The sequence below is a fragment of the Neovison vison genome, chromosome X (assembly GCF_020171115.1).
Source record: "Neovison vison isolate M4711 chromosome X, ASM_NN_V1, whole genome shotgun sequence".
NCBI lineage: Eukaryota > Metazoa > Chordata > Mammalia > Carnivora > Mustelidae > Neogale > Neogale vison.
The window spans coordinates 43,455,611-43,465,282 of NC_058105.1; the positions used below are offsets into that span (position 1 = coordinate 43,455,611).

A 9,672-nucleotide genomic window follows, 5' to 3' on the forward strand; every position below is an offset into this window, starting at 1 on the left:
ATATATCCTACAACAGTTCTTAGCATCTAATAATTGCTCAGTAAATATTTGTTAAAATTTGAATAAATGAAAGTATTTTTAGTATTGAGACCTTTTCGTTTCTCACTGCCTGCTTCTGGATTGTGCTGTGCTGTTCTCTTTGTATATGTCATGAGATTACAAAACTGTGAGACTGGTTCTCTTATGAGGTTCATAAACTGGCTCTGAATATATATACATACATCCAGTAAAATTCTATTTTTACAGAATGGACAGACATAAAACGCACTCTGTAAAAATAGATTTTCCAGGAATTAGTAATGTGCCTATGAACATTCTGAGAACTCGAATCTATTTAAATAATGATAGAAGAGAAAATTTTCTTACTTTCTCATGCCTTTCAAAGTATACTGAAGCACAATAAAAGACAAAGATCCAGAATTATCACTTAAGTCTTCAACCCTTAGGTTTTGAAAATTTTACTTCTATCCAAAGAGGGGTCCATCAAAATGGAAGTTCCCTTGAGTTTTCAGACAAACTGGGATATAACTGTTTAAGTTATAGGCACTCTCTTGCATGTAAGCTTTGTTCTCTAGCTACTACCCTGTGGATAGGCACACTAACAGAAATCACAAGGACTTCTCTAGTTCTCACCTCAAAGAAAGGCCAAATGTCATCCTTGCAAAGAAGGGATTTCAACCAAACTGCCCAAAGCCATTTGTATCTGCTAGCTGTCCCTGGTGACCTCCCCAGACACACAGGACTCCTAGAGATCGCTCCCAGCTCCTGCTGCAAACCCTGGAGTGCAGGTGGATTATTACATTTTTCAATCACAATTAGGCTCAATCATGAAACGACAAGTCTTCTGAGGAATTCAGATCCCCTTAATAACTTTTCCCTTGCTGCTTGTATGCCTACTTATGTCAGAGTAAACAGGAAAAGGGCCACTACTCTGAGAGGTGCGAATGAATTAAGGAGTTTAATTCTAATCCAAGTGACAGAAATCAATATACAAATCAGAGGTTACTCATTAATATGCTTTCAGAGCAGGTGCTACACAATCCTATAAAATCATCTGGGTAATCAGCAGAAGTTCAACAATGAAAAATTTATCCAGGGATTAGAATATCAATTGTTATTCTAACCAAGATTCTGTCTTCTCATAACAGGACCAAAGAGACTTCCACTTAAAATACATGAAGCAGAGCTTTGCGCAGTGACAGTATCGTAGCCAATGAGGTTTATCCGAGGCGCGATTATTGCTAAAATACATGAAGCTGAGTGTGTGTACATGGGTGACTAGGGTGGGGTTCATGAACCTTTATCTGATCAAATTGTTTTCATAGCACATTTACCTCATTGGGTAAAAGCTTTCCCTGCAAGCAGTACATCCTGAAAGAATTCTATTCCCCATATGATGAGTGACATAATCCAGTCAGAAATGCTTTCAAGGGAGATAAAATTATACATTGTTCTGTTTGCTACAGATTCAATCAGCCGGAATAGAAGTAATGTAAATACTGCTTTGCTAAAGCTCCTTATAGAAGCCACCTGGAAAACATGGACTTGAAGGCCTTATATCAGCTGGTAGAAACACACTGACTCCAAGGTAACTTCACATCAGGGAAGTTTTGCTTTACTGGGAAATTAGTTCTGCTTTAACCATTAATAACAATTTCCATTTTATAGTCAGTAGACATTATAAAGTGTTTAGTTTTTCTTTGTCCTGTTTTGTTAGACACAGAGGAAAGAGATCTAGCATCACCCATCATAAAATGCTGACAATTCTACCTTCCACATATATGCTGAATCTGACTACTTTTCACAACCTCCTCTGCATCCATACTGACCCAAGCAACTCTCATCTCTAGCTTACATTAATGTTATAGCCACTTTACTGATGCCTCTAAGGATGTCCTTGCCCTCCCACCTCATTCTACTCCTAAGAATGTAACCAGAGTGATCCCGTTAAAATAAAAGTCAGATCACACTATTCTTTTAATCAAACACCACATCCCAGATTGATACCTAGCTTACTTGAAGTAAGAGCCAAAATCTTCTAAGAAGTAGCAAGGCTGACATTTTAGCCCATTCTGTCCCCAGAGCCCACTCCCTTCGCCGCAGCTTCCCAAAAGCTTTAACTTTGAAGCCGGCCTTCAATTAGTTCCCATCTTTATAGTCCACTGTTCCCACAACAGACCTATACCACCCTGCTGCTCTCTGGGACTCCAAACCCCTACTATGGTCTCCCATCTAGGTTTGCCTTTTCCTGATTATGCAAAATATGAAGAACCTTTCCCTGTAAATTCCTTACCCTATATCCTCAAGCATCATGTACTCATCATGCATTTACTCATTTTCTCTTTTCTGGAGTGTCACATATGGACCACCTACTACATGCGAGGCACTGGGAATACAGAGATTAACTCTACCCTCAGTCTAAGAGCTCACCGTTTAGTGTGAGACAAAACTGAGTATTTGCTGACTAACAAAAAGGTGTCAGTAGAGAACAACCTCAGAGATCAGAGTTGTGATCTCTCTGAGGCGACAACTAGCTAATGTGCTAAACACCTGTCGTCACAGATTAAAAATGAGCATTTTTAACAGAAACCTTCTAGAGAAAATGACTGAACCTTGGCCCATAAGAGTGATGCTAATGACAGCAATTCCAGGTTCTGTAGCAAGCTGATAGGTTTAGTAGAGTAGGACAGGGGTTCTTTAAGAAGACTGTCAATTAACATCAGGTAAGTCATTGCTCATTCTGACTAAACAAAGGGAATCTCCTTAAGAAATGGTCATTACATTTATTGAAGAGACTGTCTTTTTTCCACTGTATATTTTTTCCTGTTTTGTCAAAGATTAATTGACCATAGAGTTGAGGGTCCATATCAGGGCTCTCTACTCTGTTCCACTGGTCTATGTGTCTGTTTTTATGCCAGTACCATGCTGTCTTGGTGATCACAGCTTTGTAATAAAGCTTGAAATCAGGTAAGGTGCTGGGAAAACTGGACAGCTATGTGTAGAAGAATGAAACTCGACCATTCTCTTACACCGTACACAAAGATCAACTCAAAATGGATAAAAGACCTCAACGTGAGACAGGAATCCATCAGAATCTTAGAGGAGAACATAGGCAGTAATCTCTTTGATATCAGCCACAGCAACTTCTTTCAAGATACGTCTCCAAAGGCAAAGGAAACAAAAGCGAAAATAAACTTCTGGGACTTCATCAAAATCAAAGGCTTCTGCACAGCAAAGGAAACGGTCAACAAAACAAAGAGGCAACCCACGGAATGGGAGAAGATATTTGCAAATGACAGTACAGACAAAAGGTTGATATCCAGGATCTATAATGAACTCCTCAAACTCAACCCACACAAAACAGACAAACACATCAAAAAATGGGCAGAAGATATGAACAGACACTTCTCCAATCAAGACATACAAATGGCTATCAGACACATGAAAAAATGCTCATCATCATTAGCCCTCAGGGAGATTCAAATTAAACTTTTTTTAACTTAACTATTTTTGTAGATATTTCATTTATAAAAATTATAACGGAATATTACTCATCTATCAGAAAGGTTGAATACCCACCATTTGCATTGGCATGGGTGGAAATGGAGGGGATTATACTAAGTGAAATAAGTCAAGCAGAGAAAGACAATTATCATATGGTTTCACTCATATGTGGAATATAAGGAACAGCATGGAGGACATTAGGAGAAGGAAGGAAAAAATGAAGGGGAGGGGAATCAGAGGGGAAACAAATCATGAGAGACTATGGACACCAGGAAACAAACTGAAGGTTTCAGAGGGGAGGGGTTGGGGTGGGTTAGCCTGGTGATGGATATTAAGAAGGGCATGCATTGCAATAAGCACTGGGTATTACACACAAATAATGAATCATGGAACACTACATCAAAAACTAATGAAATACCATATGGTGACTAACATAACTTAATATAAATAAATAAATATTTTAAAAATTAAATTAAAAATCACTGATGTGGGTTTGATTGTTTTTGTGTCCCTTGTTTGTTTTGAATTACAATTTTCTTCTATTGGCAAAGTAATGAGGGAAGGAGAGTAGGCAGAAAAGAGAACATTTCTTAACTAAATACCTACTGTAGGTCAGGTACAATATAATATGTTTCAGCTGTCATTTGCTGAGCACCTATTTTACCAGTCACTTCACTCAGTTCTTGATATGTATTATCTCTAATTCTCAGAACAATCCCAGAAAAAAAAAGTCTGCATAATTACCTTCCCTACATCCATGCCCTTGGGGAGTCCCTTCCCATACCTATACTGGTCTCAGTCATATTATTTACTTTGACCAAATGGGACAATAGCAAATATAAACAAGCTGAGACTCAAAAAGTGTTTATGTAATGGGTCTTACTCTCTCTTAATGCTCTTAGTAACCCTCATTCACCAGGTGAATGAGCCCAGGCAAGCCAAGTGGGTGATAGATGCCACATAGTTCAGTTGCTTCCATTATCCCTGTTGACAACCAGCTAAATGCCAGACATAGGAGTTGGGTCAGTTGACATAAATGGATGAGTGAACCCAGCTGACACAGCAGGAAGCCAAGACAGTCCCAGTTGAGTGCAGTCCAAACCACCAACCCACAGAATCATCAGCAAATAAATGGTTATTGTTTTAAATCACTACATTTTGAGGTGGTATGCTATGCAGCTAATGCTGATAACAATTCCCATTTTACAGAGAAGGAAACTGAGGCTCAAAAAGCTAAATAAATTTACTGAGGTTATTCTATGGCCAGTATGTGGCAGAATGAGAATTTTAAACCTATAATTATGTATATTTCATTTAATCTTTGCTCAATGAGATAGACATACTATTACTGATTTAATTTTAAAGTTGAAGAAACATGTACAGGGAGGTTAGACTATCTGCCCAAGCCAGACAATAAATAGTAAAATGCTAACTGTACTTACTGTGGTGACCATTTTGCAATATACAAATATGAAATCATCATGTTATACACCTGAAATTAAAATAATGTTAGGTCAGTCATACCTTAATTTTAAAAAAGAATAAGGGGGATACCAACAGTAAAATTAAGTAATTAATTAATAAAAAATAAGTAGTAAAGCCAAGATTTAAACTCAACTATGCCTGTCTTCAGAAATTCTGCTACTTTCACTTCAAGCTGTGGGTTCCAGTTAGTTGAGGATTCTAGTTACCTTGTTCTTCCCTATAGAAAAATTAACTGTTCTAGCACTGTATTAGCAATAAACAAGATAAAATTTAAAAATGCACTGCATAATTCCAAGCACACAAACATAAAGAGTATAAAGGAAAAAGAGTGATGGAAAAGGAACAAGACTTGGGAATTTGAGTTATTAAACAACACCAACAACAAAACATTATAAAGTGTATCTGGTTTTATAAACAGGAACTAAGAAAAACCCATTAAAATAACCAAAGCACTAAGAGGAATATAAGGTAAGACAGGAGAGCCTGAAAATGGTATTTTAAACTAGAACTGAAGTAGCTAGCAGGCACCTGCTTAAACCAGGAAGGAAAGTGTTCATTAACACTAAAAAGCATTGCACTGTCTGCCCATCGCATTCAAAACGTGTCCTTCTACTGACTTCCTGCTGTCTACATGCCACCTGGCACTGGAATTATTTAGGCTGGAAAAGAGAACATGGATGGAGGGAGGGAGCACTAACATCTATTGAAAATGGCATGGGAAGAGCACTGGATTGCAACTAACTAGGCAAGTGACCTTGGGTATATTACTTAACCTCTACGGATCTTAATTTTCTGATCTCCAAGGTCCCTTGCAGCTCTAATATTTCATGATTCTATGATTACATTAAAGGGAAAGTGGTGACCAGCAGTGATCCACAACTATGGAGGACAAAAAAAAAAAAAAAAAAAAAAGAATAAATGAGCTCAGAAAATAGCATCTCTTCATTTACTCAACAAGCATTTATACAACACCTACTATGTGTTCTAAGCTTTGTCCTCAGAATCATAATCCAATGAGGAAAGGGATGTGGCAACAAATAATTACAGTTCAATGTGATAATCCCTACAAAGACATATAGATTCAATACCAACTTACCTACTTACTAGCTGTGTCACCTTAGGCAAATCACTTAATCTCTCTGAGCCTCAGTTTCTTCATGTTTTCTCACCATAATAGATTCTGAAGCTACAGTCTGAGCTACCTATAGGCTGGATTCTCAAACCTCCATAGATGCAAAATATAGTCAGTTGGGAATTAACGCAAGATTGCAGAGGGTTCAAGGAGGGGTAAGATAAGGGTAAGGGGAGACTTAATAGCTAAAGCTTTCAAGAATTTGGCTGTAAAGAAAAACAAAGAAATGGGATGCTAGCTAGAGGAGTATGTGGTGTCAAAGGGAAAATACATTATATTGTTTTGTTTTGTGTTTTTGAATGAGGACATAGTTGATTTTTTTATGCAAAAGACCCAGAAGAGAGGGAGATTTTGATAAGCAAGAAAGAGAGGGGATAACTGAAGAACCAAAGTTCCAATGGAGACAAGATTGTATAGAATCGAGGAGGAACTGGCCTCTGAGAGGAGCATCTCCAACTATCAGGAAAGTGGACACATTCTTGATCATAAAAGGGGTAAAACAACAGTTATAGTTAGAAGGATAGATTAAGTGGTGAGAAGATGAAAATATTCCCATTTTCTGGGTTCTGTTTATTCAGTGCTATATGGAGTGAGGTCTTCAGTGAGCATGAGAAGGAAAGAAGGGTAGAGGAGGGAGGTCTGAGGCCAGAGGAGGAAGAGGTCAGCTCAGAGAATTACAGTCCAGAAACCCTCACTAAAGAAAGATAATGAAAGTGATATACAGTGTCAGGTGTACATCTGAAGTTCACAATGAGTGATGAGAGGCAGCCAAGTTGTGAAAGTATCATGTGCAAAGAAAAGGAGGTGAGGGGGGAAAAATGGGATACTTAAGTGTCAGGGTATAAGAGCTCACTGGGTATGAAAGATAGAAAGGGAAGGGGGAAATGATGTTAACAATACTGTAGATTGGTTCTGAGCTGGGGTAGGAGCCAAACAGAAGATGATGGGCTGTTGGAGACAAAAAACGTAGTGGTAAACAATGGATTGGAGGTCTAAGCTGGTGAGGTTGAAGAACTGCATCAATGGAAATCAAGATTTACTAAATAATGCAGTTACTGATGGTGAAAAGGGCTAGTGTGTGACCAAGCCAGTGGGTAGTTGAGATGTATAAATGGAAAGATCATTGAAGTAAAGGGATCAAGGAAATGAAAAAGCCATGATGAGAGATGGGTCATTCACATGAGTGTTGAAGTCACCAAGAGCAATGGCCAAAGTCAGGGAGGAAATGGCAACAAAACTTAGAGGTACATAATCTCTTCCAGTCCTGTCCATGGGAGAGATTATGCTGAGTGAAATAAGTCAAGCAGAGAGAGTCAATTATCATATGGTTTCACTTATTTGTGGAGCATAACAAATAGCATGGAGGACAAGGGGCATTAGAGAGGAGTAGGAAATTTGGGTAAATTGGAAGGGGAGGTGAACCATGAGAGACTATGGACTCTGAAAAACAATCTGAGGGGTTTGAAGTGGCGGAGGGGTGGGAGGTTGGGGTACCAGGTAGTGGGTATTATAGAGGGCACGGCTTGCATGGAGCACTGGGTGTGATGAAAAAATAATGAATAATGTTTTTCTGAAAATAAATAAATTGGAAAAAAAATCAAAAAAACAAAAACTTAGAGGTACAGCCACTCCCCTCCACCTCAAAAGGAGAATTTCTGTTACATTCCTCCAGTTGCTAGGAGGTGGGGGGACTCAGGGCATAGATCCCACCAACTGTGGGACCCCCACCTCCCTTCATGCCCTGTACCCAAGTTCAGGGGATCCAGTACACCCTACAGCTGGTCTCCTCTCCTCTCCTCCTACTCTCAAAGTCCTCCGTTATCAGATAACTCATCTCTAAGTTTCTAATAACTCAGAATTTTTTTTACAACACGGGCCTTCTGGGGCACATAAATCTCTGCCATCCTTGACACAAAGATGTTGATGTCCTCAAGAATGATGAGAGGAAACAAAAGGAAGAGAGTAAGCCATGAACTAAATCTGTAAGAAAGGAGGAGAAATAATCAGGAAGCTGGTAGGAGACAGTAATGAGGAGGGTAGAGGAGTGGGGCTTTTGGAGGAGGGAGAGAGTGAAATGATACCAAAGGGATTTGGGGGTGGGAACTGAGAACAACAACCTCACCTCCTGGGCAATATGGTTAAGAGGCATTCAAGGTTCCACTTATAGCAGGAGGCAGGGGACATGTCTTGATTCAAAAAAAAAAAAAAGTTAAGGATATAAGAACTTTGGTCTTCACAGACAGGCCTTTCTAGAGGGTAGAGTAAAGCCTTGGGAAGAAGTAGAGGAAGTGGCTTACATCTAATTGGATAATAAAGAGGGTAATATGGGGGGTTAACAATAGCCAGAGAGGCTCGGAAGGTAAGGCACAATGAGATGAGTTCTAACAGTCTCTTAGAGGAACGTGATCAATTCACTGTAGTTTAAGGTCCAGAATATTTCATTCAATTGTAGTCTTTTTTTTTTTGACTGGGATAGCCACATTTTGGCTCACATGAGACAGTGTGAGGGCTCCTCGATGAGAATTCGTGTGATGGAAGAGCCACAGCATCTGAAGCAGCAGTCCACTTGAGGCTCACATAGTGAGATTGTGTAGGTTACTTGCACAAAGCAAGTTCAGATCCACTGAAATGTCTGATGGCAGCATTTTATGCCTTTGTTTTCTCTTACAGCATGACTTCAACCAGATTTCCTCTGACCATAATACAGGTGTGTCAGGAAAACTGGTATGGATGCTTTCTCACTCTCAGCAACCCTTCATTCACTAGTCCAGCTTTGTAAGGGCAGGATCAAGTGGGAAACATGCAGAGTAGGAGAATAAGAAAAAAATCCATTCCTTATGATCTCCAGCCTCACCTCCCTAAGGAGGTTCTTGCAGTGAAGGAAGCACATCACGCTTCACTACTTGCAGAGCTGGCCTTCGTCCATGTTGTCCATTCAGGTTGTATCAGCTTAGGGCAGCTCTGTGACTTGGCTAACAAACAGATGAGTCTCGAGTTCCTGCAGTTCAATGGGCAGCCAGAATGCTTCCTCGGCTTAGGGTTGGGCTCAGAGCAGAGAACAGCTGGACTACATCCAGGCCAGTCTCCCATCAGCAACAGGTGACGACTCTGTTTCTGTCAGTGAGGAGGGGTCACCTATATCTCTACTTATGCTTCCTTCCCAACCTCTGGGCTGGTCTATTCAAGGCCTTCTGGGCATATAGATCTCTAAGTTCAGCCAGGGTATAAACCTTTGTGGTATTAACATATCTAACAAGCTCCCAGATGACACTGATGCTCCTGATCCAGGACCACACACAGAGGATGACAGGTCTCCATTAGAACTTTGTCTCCATTTGTACTCTTGCAAATCAACTCAGTTTCCCAGACCAGAGCTTATTAACCGAAAGGAACTGAGCATGAAATTGTTCTAGGAGAGCTATACCCCCTAAACCAGCTTCCCTCCCAAATTCTGAGCTCTGCCAATGGCACTACCTCTTTTCCAATCACCTTGGCTTGAAAATCTCCTTTCTCTCTCTTATTCAGATCCTGTCTATATAGTCAGTCATCAA

At 39.8% G+C, this 9,672-nt stretch overlaps 1 pseudogene; it reads left to right on the top strand.

Annotated features, from left to right (window-relative positions):
* Positions 1–1,184: 1,184 nt before the first annotated feature.
* Positions 1,185–1,335, top strand: LOC122897758 (annotated as a pseudogene).
* The last annotated feature ends 8,337 nt before the right edge of the window (positions 1,336–9,672 follow it).